Raw genomic sequence first — 16,960 nt, 5'->3', positions numbered from 1 at the left:
AATAATTATGGCTTGAAATTTACATTCTTGAAATCCTTAGTAAGTTTTTTTTAAGAGAAAGAAACGAGAACATTGTTTGAATTTTGTACAGGGAGATAAGTAAATTTTAGTAAGGAGAGGTCAGGACTGTCGGGCAGTGAAACAGGGGAAGGTTTAATGAATAAACTGTACTAATGGACTAAATTCAAAAATTCTAAAAAATTTATGGTGGAAAGGTATATGAGTCTAGATTCAGGGAAAATTTACAAAATTCAATTTGGAGCCCTATAACTCCAGATAAAAATAAATTAGTGACTGTGACACAGAAAATCAGCTTGCTGGAAATTGAATTGGAAGATTAAATTGAGTAGAACGCAGGAATCAGTACTTTCGATAAGTGATATGTGATTCCGTATAAGACCATAGCTGGGCTATGGCATCGGTGTATGATAAGTGATTACATGTAAGACCATAGTTGAACTATGGTATCGAGAAAACGTGGTACTCAATTTCGTAAGACGTTCTCAAATTTGATAAATTGTGGTAAGTGTTAAGCAAATTTTATGTGATAAAACATATTGAACAATAAAATTAAGCTCAATTATGTGATCTCACCATTCAGAGATTATGTTTGTCAGATTATGTTAATAAATTATATGTATGTGAATTTAAGTGATAGAAATTAAACAGATAATAATATTGAGCTCATTTACATGAACCTGTCAGTTGAAATTGTGATTGACAAGAAGAAATAGTGATTTGCATGCTTATGTATGGTTATATGTATTTATCTGAAATATAAGAAAATGGTGATTATTGATGTGGCTATAAAGTGAACAAATGGTGAAGTTAAAAGATCAAATGGGTGAGAAATAAGGCTTGAAAAATAGCTTGATTTTTGTCCACACGGGTAGACACATGGGCGTGTGACCCCTATATGTGAGAAAATATATGAATGAACTAGGTGGTTATGATGGTATTACATTGAAGAGGAATGTTAAGTCTTATATATGTATATATGTATTTATGAGAATAAGTTAAAGGCTTTATGACCTCACCATCACCCCTTTATTAGTATTGCTTTATGAAGAAAATTTTTACGATAATTATGTTGAATAAGCTCATAAATGTGAACTAAAGAGTTCAGTGGTCAAATAATTAGTAATGCAAACAGAGTTGAGTATAGTATAATAAATAAACTCAATTTTTAAAGAAATATCAGATTGTTAGTGAATAAAATAATGTGAGGTCCGTGATAACAGAATTAGTCAGAGAAATGATAATTAAGTGGTAAAGATGCCTATGTGAGACGATTACAATCGAAATGAAAACAATGATCTTTTCTGGATATTCTATATATTCTTTTATCCTTAGAGATATTTGTATAACTGTTCAGTTTCTAATGGAGTTCTTATGTTATGAGAATGTTAACTAATTATGATGTCAGACAAAAGCCCTATTGGATTGGCCGGTTTGTGAACAGTTATTGTTCTGTTTTGCATGCATATTTAAAAAGTGTACTGTTTTGCTACGATGAAATTCCAGAGCTGAAATGTTAATGATAGGAATGAATAAAAAAGGATAATTGACAGAATATAGAAATGATGAAGTTCATGATCAAAATAAAACAATGAAATTTTGAGGACGAAATTTATTTTAAGGGGAGAGAAATGTAATAGCCGAAAATTTCTACAAGAAGGAAAGTAAGATAATATCTTTGATATAGTAAAATAAGGAAATAAAGTGCTAAAAAGGGGTAAGTTCGTATGAACTATATTCGTATAGTTTTAATTAAAGTGAATGTTATTTGATGATGAATATTATATAGATATGTGTTCTATTATTGAAATTGAATTATTATTGGTAATATGTACAATTATTAGATGTAGTGAGATGATTATCGGAAGCTCGATTGTGGTTGGTAGGAAATGTTGTATTATTTATATTATGAAGAATTATAAAAGCATATTATTAATTTGAAAGTTTTAATAATTAATGGAATTTTATAACTCGATTCAATACGTTTACAAGTGCATGTATTCTGGTAATGCCTCGTACTCATTCCAGTGTCGAATATGGGTAAGGGGTGTTACATTTGAAACCTGAAATAAATAAATAAAATGCGTGAAAAGTAAAAGCTGAAAATAAAATAATAAAAAATAGTTAAATAAATCTGAAGAAAAATAAATTAAACTAAGATCAGTTTTAGGCACGGGTTTTTCTCGTCTCTGAACCGATCCTCGAAATTAGATGAACTCCTCTTTTCCAATAAACTAGTTATAGCTACCAAGGACGCCTCGGACACCAACTCTTCCTTGTGTAAATTAGTTATGGAACGTCCAATAACTAACCCTTACCGATTGAACAACCAACGAAACGTTCGTGATTTAGAACTCCGGCAGCTTTGCGTTGTAGAAGAGCCTAGCTCGAATCAATGCCCTCAACTGCGTGGGACATTTAAATCCGGTTACTACTTCCCTTGGCGGAACCAAACAACAATCCCCATTTGGCATGCCAATGTATTCACAGAAAACCAATTAGACAAATATCTTTTCGGAATTCCAACTGTACGTCTAACCACACTAATTCAACCGACGTCTTTTTTGACTTGGTGTTGATTTGACTTTGTGAGTTGACGAAGTCATACCCTTAATCTGGAGAAATAATAAGTACTGGAATTTAGGAGTCAAATTGCTCGAGTTCGTAACTCACGGATCTTGATTAAGTTAACACCGGCCTAAAGCTAAAATGAATACTTAATAAAAAAAAACTTGGTAATTAAAAACTTGATTAATGACTTGATTCAAGACTTGATGCTAAAATGAACAAAGTAGTCCCCTATTTATACTAGTGGCTTTGCTAAATTAAGAGCCACTGGCCATAGAAAATCAAGGAAATAAAATATTCCATGATATATAAAAATCCCTACATAATCTCCCACTAAGTTAACATAAAATTTCAGCTAATTACATCTTGAAAAAATTCTGCTTTGGCCCGCATTCTTTACTATTTTCTTCAATCTAGCCCAATTGTTTCCTTTTTCTTCTATTTAGCCCCAAATTGCACCCGTGCACAAAATTCAATATAAACATGGAAAAATTAGTGGTGCACTCTCATAAATTAACTAATTTAATTACACAAAATATGTAACTTTAGCATTTAATCAATTAAATTCAAAATTTACAAAAAATACAAGGTCTTATGTCATATTTTAACTTTAATTTATTTTGCATTTTTCATATTCCTTTTACTATTAATGATTGGTGTTCATGACTACCTTTCTCAACAATGCGATCTACCTCGTAAATAATTCTTCACCATAAAATTAATTTCGAACATTATTTTTATTGATTTTCATTATATTTATTTATTTATTTATTAAAATTTAATGCATCCATATTACATATTTTCTCAATCAATTCTTAGTATTGTTATTTCTTTATTATAATTAATTTATAAAATTTAAATATTAAAAATTTCTTTCTAAAAATATACATTTAAATAATATAATTATAATTACTAATATTTTAAATTAATAAATACATCTTTTTATTCTATTTGACTCTTTGTAAAGTCTAAAAACTTCCTAGCATAATGTGAAACAGATGGATGGGAGCGGTGAGCAAAGTCTAAGATCAGCGGTCAAAATAGAAATTAAATGTTGTTGACAATTTTGGGGATTGAGTCTCCTTTCGCCTTCTAATTTTGGTAAATATCCAAAAGGAGTTTAGTTAAAACTAAATATCGAATAATATTTTTTTAATATCTGTTGGAGTGGGCTATTAATTTATTCCAACTTGCTGATACTTTTGGTTCAGCAATCATGTCTTCTTCCTCTCTCTCTCTCTCTTTTCTTTTTTGTTGAGCACCAATAATGTTTTCAAGTTGACCTGGGCATCAACAGAAATTTGACAATTTGAAGTATGGTGAAATCTCCAAGCAAATAAAGCTCAGATTAATTCATGCCCAGTAATAATTCTTATCGAAGACGAAGTCGAGAGAGCCATTGGCTCATTGCGTGGAGTAGATGTGAGTGGTGACTGATAATTAGAAACACTTGTACGCCCAAATCCCGTATTTATTTTGTGAAGAAAGAACAAAAAAAGAGATGGCTTTAAGGTTGATGATGAAGCCACCACTGTCATCTTCCAAAGGCTTGCTCTTCTTCTACTTGGTTGTTTTGTTTTCATGCAGCCAATCCGTTAATGCCCAGACTAACCAGACTAACGCCACAACCGATCCTTCTGAAGGTTCTCTCTCTCCCTCTCTCTGTATATATGTATAACAACGAACAAATAATTGATTTTAGGGGGTTTTGTTTTCATGCAGTCAATCCATTACTGCCCAGACTAACGCCACCACCGATCCTTCCGAAGGTTTTCTTCTCTCTCTCTCTCTTTATATATTATGGTAAACTGTTACTAAATTATGAATAAATTTTTATTTTAGTCACTTAATTAAAAAAATTATAATTTAACTATCAACATTTTCGAAATTATTCTTTTTCACCCGACTATTAAGTGGCATTACAATTTTAGTACTTAATTTTTATATTTTTTGTTTAATTTAACCCTTATTATATATGCAATGATAAAAATTTGAAATTCTCTTTTCAAAAGTTATAAAATTCTAAAAATAGAATTTAAATAAAAGTAGATAATAATTTTAAAAGCAGATAGAGGGAGAGAAAGTAAGGAGAATTGCTTTTAAACTCTCCAAAATTTCTCTTTCTGTTGTCTATATAGAAATATCGAATATCCATTCCTAAAAACATAAAAAATAAAATATTGATTTTCTATTTTATTTACCTTTTATGTATTCTCTAAAAAACATAAAAAGTAAAAATATTGATTTTCTATTTTTTTACCTTTTTCTATTTTTTACCTTTTATGTTTCTTGACGTAGTTTCTTTGTCATAAGAAAAGAAAAAATCAGAATATAATTTGTTTTTAAAATTAGGGTTTTGAAAAATAATTTAATTGAATTAAAATTTAAAATGAGTTTGAAAAAATTGTGGTATATTTTGTATTTTTGGCTAAAAATTGACATCAAAGTTAATTTCACAAGCTTATGTAATATCAACTATAGATGTTCTTAAAGGATATGAAACTCGGCTTAAAAATATTATTAATTTGCCTTAGAGAAATATTGAGGAAGCATGTAATGATTTAACTTCTTCTTTTTTTAAATTTTGTTCTGTTTTATTTTTCTAGAGTCTTAATATAGAATTTTCAATTTTAAATAAATTTGAGTTTTTTTATAAGTTTTATATAGAATCAAGTTCAAGTTGATAGAAAATATAAAAGTTGAGGACTAAAATTATTATTATATTAATTTAAAAGTGCCACTTAACAATTGGATGATAATTTTATTAAAAATGAGTGATAAGAAAATAATTTCATAAACGTTAATGATCAAATTATAACTCTTTTAAGTTAAATGGCTAAAACGGAGATTTACCCATAATTTAATAACTAACTTTGTATATATTATATTAGAGGTGCTCATGGGCGGGCCGGGCCCATAAAAATTTTGCCCGGCCGAAATATGGGCCTAAGATTTTGCCTGGCTCGCCCGAGAAAAATCATAAGCCGGGCCTGCCCGGCCCGCCCATTTTATTTTAAAATTTTAAAAATTAAAAAAGTATTTTAAAATTAAAAAATTAAAAAAGTATTTTAAAAATATTTTTAAAATTAAAAAATTTAAAAAAAAGTATTTTAAAAATATTTTAAAATTTAAAAAAAATTAAAAAAGTATGTAAAAAATATTTTAAAATTAAAAAAATAAATATATTTATTATATCGGGCCGGGCCGGTCCGGGCCCGGGCCGAAAAAGTGGTACCCGAGGCCCGGCCCGTTTTCTAAACGAGCCTCGTTTTTTTGCCCAAGCCCATATTTCGGGCCTATATTTTTACCCAAACCCTCCCATATTTCGGGCGGGCCGTCGGGCCAGGCCGGGCCGCCCGGCCCATGAGCACCTCTATATTATATGCAGCTAAGCTAGCTTACATAAGGAATTTGGGTTAATTTTCGAAGTACTACTGCAGCTGTTATTCACTAGTTTCCTCGCACTAGGTGGGGTTTAAAAGAAAATATTAAATAATATATATTTTTTAAAGTGATAAAACGAAACGAAGTGAAACGGCACCGTATTTTATCCCTTGAAAATTATAATACAAAAGACAGATAATTATGGGCATAAAATTATTTATAAATATTTAAATTTAAAAATTTTATAACTTTTTGTTATAGATTTTGTTTATAAATTTTTTGATTTTTTAAAATTTAAAAGGGTTTAATTGAACTTTTAATTTGTTACTAAGTCTTTTGACCTTTAGTCTTATTAGTTTCAAAATATTTAATTTACTTCTAATAAAAGAGTAGGGTCAAATTGAATAATTGTGTAAAGGTTGAGGATAAATTTGTGTATAAACACCAAACTTTACAAGAGCTAATTTACCCATTTTTCAATAAAGAAACTAAAATATAATTTATAATATAATATAAAGAATTTTGTGGTATTTTTTACCGACTTGATACATAGTAATATTCTTATAAAAAATACATATAGTTAATATTAATCTCTCAATTATTTTTTATCTTTGAATAGTATTATACACAGCAAATCCTGTGAACTGCAATGAATCAAGTTCACTTCTTGTGCTTGCTCCATTTCTCGAACAACATTAAGTTTAACGCTGAAATGCTTTGTTCTTCCATGAAACACTGGATTCTTTGCAATTGCAACAGCAGATTGATTGTCACAAAAGATCTCTGTTGCTTCCCTTTGATCCACATTTAAATCAGCCATGATTTTCTTTAGCCAAATGGCTTAGTTAACAGCACTTGTTGCTGCAACATATTCTGCTTCAGCAGTAGATTGAGCCACCAAAGTTTGCTTCTTTGAGCTCCAACAGAACATGGCTGAACTAAGATTGAAAGCATACCCTGAGGTGCTTTTCATGTCATCCATCGAGCCAGCCCAGTCACTGTCAGTATAGCCAACTAACTTCAAGCTTTCAGTCTTGCTATACATCAAGCCATAGCTCAATGTACCTTTGATATACCTGATCACCCTCTTTGCAGCTTGAAAGTGTTTCTCATTGCTATAATGCAAGAATCTTGAGAGTAAACTTATAGAAAACATAATGTCAGGTCTAATGGCTGTTAAATACAGCAAACAACCAACTAAACTTCTGTAAGTTGATTCACAAACCCTTTCAAAATCACCATGGCTCGATAGCTTCTCTCCAACAACAACAGGAGTCTTTGTTGCTTTGCTGTTTTGTTTGGAGAACTTGGTCAAAATCTTCGAGGCAAAGGCCTTCTGACTTAGGAATATCCCATCCTGTGTTTGTGTCACCTCCATCCCAAGAAAGTAGGACATTTTCCCTAGATCAGACATTTCAAACATCTCCTTCATTCTGGTCTTGAAATCAATTAGCATTGCTTGGTCTCCTCCTGTCACCAACAGGTCATCAACATACAGAGACACAATAAGCTGTGTTTGTACTCCTACCTTCTTAACATACAAAATTGGCTCGCTATTGCTTCTATCAAACCCCAAACTAACCAGATAGCTATCGATCCTGCTATACTAGGCCCTTGGAGCCTGTTTCAAGCCATACAAGGCTTTCTTTAGCTTGTAAACCATATGCTCCTTGCCAGCTATCACAAAGCCCTGTGGTTGTTCAACATAGATGTCTTCCTCAAGAAAACCATTGAGAAAGGCTGACTTCACATCAAGCTGATGGATTTTCCATTCCATTTGAGCTGCTAAGGCAATCAGCAGTCTGATGGTATCGAGCCTGGCCACTGGTGCAAAGGTCTCTAGATAGTCCAAGCCATATTTCTGGCAGAATCCCTTAACAACGAGCCTTGCTTTTAGCTTGTTCAAACTCCCATCAGCATTGTGATTGGCTTTATACACCCATTTCACTCCAATAACCTTCCTTTTGATTGGTCTTTCAACCAATTCCCAAGTCTAGTTCTTCTGAATCATACTGATTTCTTCAGTCATTGCTTGCTTCCACCCTTGCTGAGCTTCAGCCTCTTCAAAACAGATTGGTTCTGCTATGGCTACATGAGCCCTTTCATAAATCTCGGCCAATGGTCTAGTGCCCTTGACTGGTTCATCATCAATATCCAATTCAGGACCATTTTGATCTGGCTCAGCTTGATCTGTTGCAAGATCTTCAGAAACTACTTGTGGCTCATTCCTTTCTCAATTCCAGCATAACTTCTCATCAAACACCACATCTCTGCTCACTAGCACTTTCTTGGTTAAAGGATCCAAGATCCTATAGCCCTTTTTGACTGAGCTATACCCTACCAAGATATACGAGTTCACTTTTTTCGCCTAATTTGTCTCTCTTCTTCTTTGGTACATGTGCATAGCATATGCTACCAAAGACCCTTAGGTGATCTAGTGAAGGCTTGAACCCGAACCAGGCTTCAAATGGAGTCTTATGAGCCAGGGCTTTGGTTGGAAGCCTATTTTGAATGTACATAGCAGTATTGGCTGCTTCTGCCCATATGGTTTTTGGCGGATTCTTCTCAAACAGTAGGCACCTAGCCATATCCATTAAGCTCCTATTCTTCCTCTCACTTGCTCCATTTTGTTGAGGAGTATAGGTGTTGGTGAGCTGGTGTTTTATGCCTGCCTCATCACAAAAGGCTTAGAACTGAGTTGATGTGTATTCAGTTCCATTATCAAACCTTATAGTTTTCAGCTTGCAGCCTGTTTCAATTTCAGCAGCAATTTTAAACTTTGAAAACACTGAGCCTACCTCTGATTTCTGTTTTAAAAAGTAAATCCGGAAAAATCTTGAGAAATCATCAATGAATAGGATGAAATACCTACTTCCATTCAGTGACTCAGTCTTCATAGGGCCACACACATCAGTGTGCACGAGCTGCAGCCTTTCTGAGGCTCTCCAGGCCTGATTTGAAGGAAATGGGAGCCTAGCTTACTTTCCTAGCTGGCAAACTTCACAAACTTCTTGTTTTTCAACTGAACCAATGAAGTTTTCTGCCAAGTCTTCTCTGGATAACTGGTCCAATGATCTGTAGTTAGCATGACCAAGCCTTTGATGCCAAAGCTTGGATTCACCTGTTGTGGCAGCATAGGCAGTATCTAGGCCATTTGTCTAGTCTACAACAAAGCTCTTATCAGCCATGGTGACTGCCATGAGATTGGATCTGTAATAGCCCGATTTTCAAAAATGTCGAAAATAGTGGTACGAGATCATCAAGTTTAGAAAATAAGCTCGTAAATTTTATTATTAATAATTACGAGCCAAATATGATTTTTAAGAGATTTTTGAATTAGTAATTTGTGTTTTATAAAAATTTATTAAGTCAAGAAATTGAGGAAAAGAGGTATCGAGATCTCGATGTTATAAATCGAGCAGTAAATATTTTTATAAATATTTACGAAGTGTCAATATGGTAGTGTTCAAGTTTCGTCAGAAAATTTTAATGTTTCGGCAGTTAATTAATTAAAAAGGACTGAATTGAAAAGATGCAAAACTTACTAAAGTGAGTAAATAGTTTAACAATTAAATAAGGAAGGGCTAAAAGAGCAAATAGACCAATTTAAGTGGCTGAGATGGCGTACCGTTAAAAAAATCTAGGATTTTTATGTATTTAAGGACAAAATTGGAATTACAAAAAGTTTATGTGGCCAAATTTTATTTTAAGGATTTCAAGACCATTTCTTCTTGAAATTTCGGTGGGAAACAGCCATGGAAGAGGGTTTGGAGCTGGTATTCCATATTTTGGCTTCAAGTAAGTTTAATTCTTGCTTTTTCCTTGAAATTTTTATATTTTTGGACTTTTACAATTAGGTCTAACTTAGTATTCTACTAGTTTCTCATTTTGTTGAAAGTTTTGGAAGATACCAATGATAAGTTCATATGATTTTTATTATTTTATGATGAAATTGAGATGTTAATGGATGTTTAAAGGTGTTTTATTAAAGAATTTTGGATGAAAACATGTTTTAGGGATTAAATTGAAAAGTATTGAAATTGTGGATAACTTCTGAAATTTCATGGAATCCATGGGCTGTTATTGATATGTATGAGAATTATTAGTCTTGAATCAAGGATTATATTGCAAGAATTTCATTTCCGAGCCTAGGGACGAAGTTGTCATGTATTAAAAGTTTAGAGTCAAATTGGTAATCAATATTTTACACTAAAACAGTTTTGGGCAGCAGCAGTGGTCTAACTTTGAAAAATCACCAAAAATTTTGGGAATTGAATTAGAATATGAATAAAATATGAAATTAAACCTTATTGAGTCTAGTTTATCATAGAAGAAATGATGTAAGCAATGGAATTGTAAATCATGAGATATAATTAATTTTGTGAGACAAAGTCAGAATGATTTTGAGTTCCCCTGTTCTGATTTTGGAAAATTTTTAAAAATTGTACAAAAATAATTACAAGTTATAATTTATATTCCTAGAATACTTAATGAGTCTATTTTCAAAGGAAACAAACGGAAACATCATCCGAATTTTTTACAATGAGATAATTAATTTTTAGTGAAGAGAGGTCAGAACTGTCGAGCAGCAAAACAGAGGAAACTTTGAAGAATAAAGTGTATTATTTGGATAAACCAAAAATTTTGAAATTTTTATGGTAAGAAGATATGTGAATCTAGTTTCGGGGAAAATCTACGGATCGTAATTTGGAGTTCTGTAGCTCCGGAGAAAAATAATCTAGTGACTCTGACTCGGATAAACAGCTTTGAATATACATGTGAGTGAATAGTGAAATTATAGTTAATGTTGTTTAAGTGTGTTATACACATTAAGGATGTGGAATGGAGAGGAGGAGGAGGAAAAATTGGGGAATATATAAATGATTTGTGTATAATTGGTCATATGCTTGATTTTAATTGATAAACGATGAAATAGAAATGATGCTTATATTTGTGCATTATTGGTTATGGTCTAAACTCGTGTGAAAATAGAGTTTCATAGTATGTGTGTATGGTATATTCAGGATATGATTTGGCATGAAATAATGTCATGAATGGTTTATGAATTAACACATGTTGGCTTTGGCCAAGTAGTTGTTGGATTATGCCACGTTAAATTTATAAGTTATGCACTGAAATGGTAAGTGCCTAATTGGAAATATGCTTGTGATCATGAAAAGGGCTGTAAGATTTAAATTATGTAATCTATAGTGAAATGGTTTATCATGTGGTTAGCCCCAAAAAGGGTTATATTTAAATACAATAGCTTGCGACTATGGTTGAATGATATGTTTATATTCTGTGTGATGTGTGTAAAGCCCAAAATCTGTCCGGGGCCCAATAACAAATAACCCAAATAATAACAAACCCAAGAGACCAGCCCAAATCAAGTTTAACCTAGCAGGCCCAAAATTAAAAAACAAAACCCCTAGCCCAGGAAACTAAAACCCTGGCTACTCTTTGTGCCGCATGCCTCCTCGTCTGCCACCCCCAACCTCCAGCCTCCTCACGCCTGCTTCTGCCACTACACGCCATCGTCACGCCTCTTTGACACCTGCAGAGAGAAATGAATGCAAAGCAATAGAAGAAGGCGAAATAAAGAGCAAGAAAACAAAAAATGAAAAACGAACAGTTGTAATAGGGCTATAAAAGCCAAGATATGCTCGTTGTACTTTTTTTTTTACGAATGCACATAAGAAAAATCAGAAATAGAACGGAGTTTTAAAAGGTTGAATCTGATCATTTTCCTTTTGCTCTACTGTTTTTCCTTGCGTTTTTTTTCTCTTTTATTTCTTTTATTCATTCCTTTGCAAGTCGGTTTTAGTAAAAAAATTAATAATAAAAAGAAAAGAAAAGGAAATACCTGAAACCTCCGTGTGGCTTCGTCGACGGAGATCCCTTCGTTGTCGTCGGGGTCGAGCTAAAGGGGGTTAGACTTCTCCTCTTTCTCTTTCGGCTCCTCCTTACTGGTGTCATCCACCACACTTAAAAGCGGGATTAAAAGCCCCGTCTTTCGCCTCTGCCCGTCGACTATTACGGCGGCGCGATCAGAGTAGTGGGAAGGAGGGACGGCGGCGGGCCTTGGAACCCTAGCAGAGAAAGGGGATTTCCCTTTAAATTTTTTTCCTTATGTTCTCTGTAGAGAATGAAGTAGCAGAAAATAAAACAAATTTTTAGCCTTTATTGTGATTGTGATACGGCGCCGTTCAAAGGGGGAGATTTGCGCGTGCTTTGCCCTAATGGGTAATTTATGCATTTAGTCCCTCCGTCTTGCGCTGAAGCGCAATCCAACCTTTTGTTTTTTTGATTTGGGCTGCAAATTTTGTTTTTGCTTCAATCAGGTCCTTTGACCATGTACAGTCCCTTGCGCTGAAACGTTGCACTCTAGGACTGGGGTATATTGCCCGATTAGTCCTCTACTCTTCATGCGCGCGCCTTTTTAATCCCTCGTGTCTTGTTCATGGTTTTTGCAATTAAAACCCCAAGCTTTGATTTGATTTCAGTATCATCCCTGGTCCTTTTAATTCATTTATTTGTTTTCAAAAAACTCTTTTATTATTTTTGTTAATTTTGTTATTATTTACCATTTATGGTAAATTGTCTTACATGCTATTTATTTAATTCTCTTAATAAGTTATTCATTTTAAACCATTATATGTACATAATCTTTTGAACTCTTATATGTATATGTATATGTATATATATATTTTAAATGTTGTGTGTCTTTTATTTATTTGTTTTAAACTATTATTATTCGTTTTAAGTTTTTATATGCTGTTTATTTGAAGCCTTTTATTATTACTTTTTAATTGTTGTTGTAAATTATTTATTATTTACTTTGAATTGATTTGCATGATATTGTGTTTTGCTTACTTGATTGTTAATGTTAGTATTAAAATGATATACATCATGCGTTTATTACCATCATGTGCTCTTTTGTTTTTGCATATTTGTCGTTCATTATTGTAACGTTTTATTTATAAATTGTCATTCTATGTTTTATATAAGCATCCTATCATTCTATCATTTCTAAAAGGGCACTTAATGTATTTTTATATACCCATAATAAACCGTTTTATTTTATCACAAAAAACAAATTCACCTCGCACAAGTGTTACACTTGTCATTATTCAAAAAGAAAAATTTTAAAATAAGGCAATATCTCGCGTTTTAGGAAATTCGAAGAATCGTACCCTAACTTACTGGGTCTCGATTTTTTTCGTTAAACCTAAATAGAAAAATATCCTTTTAAATTTCCAAACGCATAAAATTTCAAAAATAAAGGTAACATTCTATATTTAGGAAATTCGAGAAGTCGTGTCCTAACTTACTGGGCTTCGATTTTTTTTTCGTTGATTCTAAATAACCGAATATCCTTTTAAAATTAAAATAAATGAGGTTTAAAGAAAAAATAAAAGGCAAGCTTACTCTCAAAATACGAGGTGCCGTGTCCTAACTTACTGGATGTGACATCTTGTTAATTCGAGATAAGAAGGCATTTTTCATTTTGATTTATTCGAGTAATTTTTAAAATAACACAATATAAAGAGGGATCGTATTTTAAATCTTTTCAAACTTTCAACTTTCGACATAAAGACATTAAATAATCAACTAGGTACCAATTTTGGACGTTACGAGGGTGTTAATCCTTCCTCGTGCGTAACCGACTCCCGAACCCGTTTTTTGGATTTCATAGACCAAACTCGTTGTTTTAATAAAATCAAATTGTTTATAAAAAAATAATCATTTTACGAGGTGACCCGATCACACCTCATCAAAAAAAGATTGGTGGCGACTCCTATTTTCGTTTATTTTCAAAATCCAAGTCGACCCCGTTTTATCAAAAAAATGGTGTCAACAATGTGCATAGAAAATGGGTGTGGAAAGGTAATGAAATAGTAAGTTCATACGGCTGAACTTTTATAATTAATTGTTAATGTGGGAATGATATAATGTAACAATTTGTATATTTTTGTTGAATTATGATTATGGTAAAAATGAGAAGAAAATGAGATTGTTAGTTCAAATTAAGGAATACGCAGGATTGAGTACGTGCGTTCAGTAGCCAATGATGAATTGACGAATAAGTCCATGGTGGATCCATGGCAAAGTGTGAAAAGTAGGTATGGTGTTTTGGTGAAGAAAACCATACTGAGTTGTGAAAAGTAGGTATGGTATTTTCGTGAAGAAAACCATACCGAGTTGTGAAAAGTAGGTATGACATTTCGGTGAAGAAAACCATACCGAGTTGTAAAAAGTAGGTATGGTATTTCGGTGAAGAAAACCATACCGAGTTGTGAAAAGTAGGTATGGTATTTCCGTGAAGAAAACCATACTGAGTTATAGCATTGTGAAACATTCAAGCAAATCGTGGTACCGGGCAAACGATGTACTCAAATCCATAAGACGATCCTTAATTTGACAAGTATTTGTAGTGCAATTGAAGCTAAATGTTGAAATATAAGTTGACATATGATATTGAGCTCAATTGAGTAAATTCATTATTTGAATTTGTGGTTGGCAGGAAATGTTACATTATAAATATTGTGAAGAATTATAAAAGTATGTTAATAATTTGAAAAATTTTAATTTGGATGAAATTTTATAACTCGGTTCAATACGTTTACAAGTGTATGTGTCCTGGTAATGCCTCGTACCCTAATCCGGTGTCGAATACGGGTAATGGGTGTTACAGGATCCATTTGGATCACTGATTTGGCACTCTTTACCTTTGAACACCACAGAATACCCTTTCTCTAACAACTGAGCTATGCTGAGCAGGTTTATGTCAATTTCAGGCACCAACAACACATTTGAGATAAGTTTGTTACGTGTAGGAGTGCATATCAACACATCTCCTCTACCTTCTGCCTTTATAAAGTGACCATTTCCAATTTTTACCTTGGTCTTGCAGCTTCTGTCTAAGGACTTGAAGATGGTTGCATTTGGTGTCATGTGATTGGTGCTCCACTGTCTAAGAGCCAGCCATATGTAAGCTTCTCCTGAGCAGCTGAGCAAGATACAGCAAAAACTTGCTCTTCATGGTCACTATCTGTAACAGCCCAATTTTGGGGCTAGATGGAACAGTGGTTTCGGGACCACAAATCCGACAAGGAAAAATTTATTTTAAAATTATGACATGGGTTGCATTATGATAGGAATGTTGCATGAAAATACTGATATGGTAAAATAAGGAAATAAAGTGATAAAAAGGGTAATTGAGTTATGTCAACATTGGAAAGTATATTATGACATATTGATCCAAGAAAGGATTAAATTGCAAAAGTGAGAAAAGTTTTGTTACCCAAGAGTAAATACTAAAAAATTGAGCGGTTAAAGTGTAAATATTAAAAAGTCGAAGGACCAATAGTGTAAATATTTAAAGGGTGGAATAATCTAGAAACTAAGAAAGATGGATGAATTGTGACCAAATTGAATAGATGAAGGAATTATGAGGGACTAAATTATAATTTTACCAAATTAAGTGATGACATGGAATTTTAAAAGAACATAAAGGGCAAAATGGTCAATTAGAAGAGAGAGAAATCTAGAAGGCAATGATGATGTTGGTGATATTTTAGATTAATTAATTAAATAAATATTAGTTTATTAATATTTTAATTTGATTTTTAAATGATATTTTATTATTTTATTATTAATTTATTTAGTATATATATATATGAAAAGAAAGATGAAAAGCAACCATTTCACCATCTTTTCACGCATTTCACGTTAGAAGGGAAGGGAAGAAAGAAAATCTTGCTTCCTTTACAATTTGGTCATTTTACCAAAAATTTATCGTTTTCACCTAGAAATCAAAAGAATTTTCATATTCATCAAGAGAGAAAGATAACAAGGAGACTATGGGGAGCTAGAATATCAAGTTAGATTCAAGAAATATAAGCTGGAGGAGAGAGAAAATCAAGTTAAAGATTGAAATAAATAGCACAAGGTAAGAACATCAAGACTTTTATGTACTTTTGAGTTTGATATTATTGAAAATAGCATGGAAAAGATGTTATAGTAGAGTTTTCTTATATAAAGTCTTATGTTCTTGATATATTAGTGAAGAAAAATAAGTGAAAGTGATGGGAAATATTATGGAGAAAGGGAATAAGGAAGTTATAAACTTAGTAATTAACATGTTGCACTAAAACAGTTTTGGGCAGCAACAGTAGGTTAACTTTGAAAAATCACCATAAATTGTGGAAAAGAAATTAGAGGATGAAAAAAAAATGAAATTAAAGCTTATTGAGTCTAGTTTCTCATAGAAGAAATATTTAAGAAATGGAACAGTAAATTATGAGATATAATAGGTTTTGTGATATAAGGTCAGAATAATTTCGGGTTCCCCTGTTCTGACTTTGGAAAATCATCAAAAATTGGAGAAAAATAATTAGAGACTTAAATTTATATTTTTAAATCCTTAATGATTCTATTTTCAATACAAACAAACGGTAACATAATTTGAATTCTGTATGAAGAGATAATTAAGTTTTAGTGAAGGGTCGGAACTGTCAGACAGTAAAACAGGGATGACTTTAGAGAATAAACTGTACTTATTGGATAAACCAAAAATTCTGAAAATTTTATGGTAAGAAGATATGTGAGTCTAGTTTCAGATAAAATTAACGGATCTCAATTTGGAGTTCTTTAGCCTAAGATATAAATAATTTAGTGACTATGACTCAAGTGGACAGCTTTGAATGAATATAAATAAATGTGAAATTATAGATAATGTTACATATAAGCATGTTATATATATTAAGGATGTGGAATGGAGAGGAGGAGGAGGAAAATATATGATTACTCAACTAGCATGAGTTTTCATTAAAAATGGCCAATTTACATGTTATAGGTTCAGGGACTAAATTGAACAAATGTGAAACTTTAAGGGTAAATTTATAAAAATGTCAAAAAGTGACCAAATTGCATGAAATGAATTGTTTTATTATTTAAATTACTAAATTGAATGAAATATTAATTTAGA

The 16,960-nt window shown here is 32.2% G+C and overlaps 1 protein-coding gene and 1 long non-coding RNA gene across 2 annotated transcripts in view; both read left to right on the top strand.

The window, feature by feature from the left end:
- Positions 1-16,960, top strand: part of LOC105784780 (probable LRR receptor-like serine/threonine-protein kinase At1g56140) — a 66,997-nt gene that overhangs the window by 20,016 nt on the left and 30,021 nt on the right. The gene's annotated exons all lie outside the window — the stretch shown is intronic.
- On the top strand, positions 3,811-9,914 carry LOC128033689 (uncharacterized). The gene is made up of 3 exons (XR_008189673.1): positions 3,811-4,229; positions 4,309-4,355; positions 9,682-9,914. It is a non-coding gene; the product is annotated as an uncharacterized LOC128033689 (long non-coding RNA).

Source organism: Gossypium raimondii, chromosome 10 (genome assembly GCF_025698545.1).
Source record: "Gossypium raimondii isolate GPD5lz chromosome 10, ASM2569854v1, whole genome shotgun sequence".
NCBI lineage: Eukaryota > Viridiplantae > Streptophyta > Magnoliopsida > Malvales > Malvaceae > Gossypium > Gossypium raimondii.
Note: the sequence above shows the minus strand (reverse complement) of the source record. Positions and strands in the feature narration are given on the sequence as shown.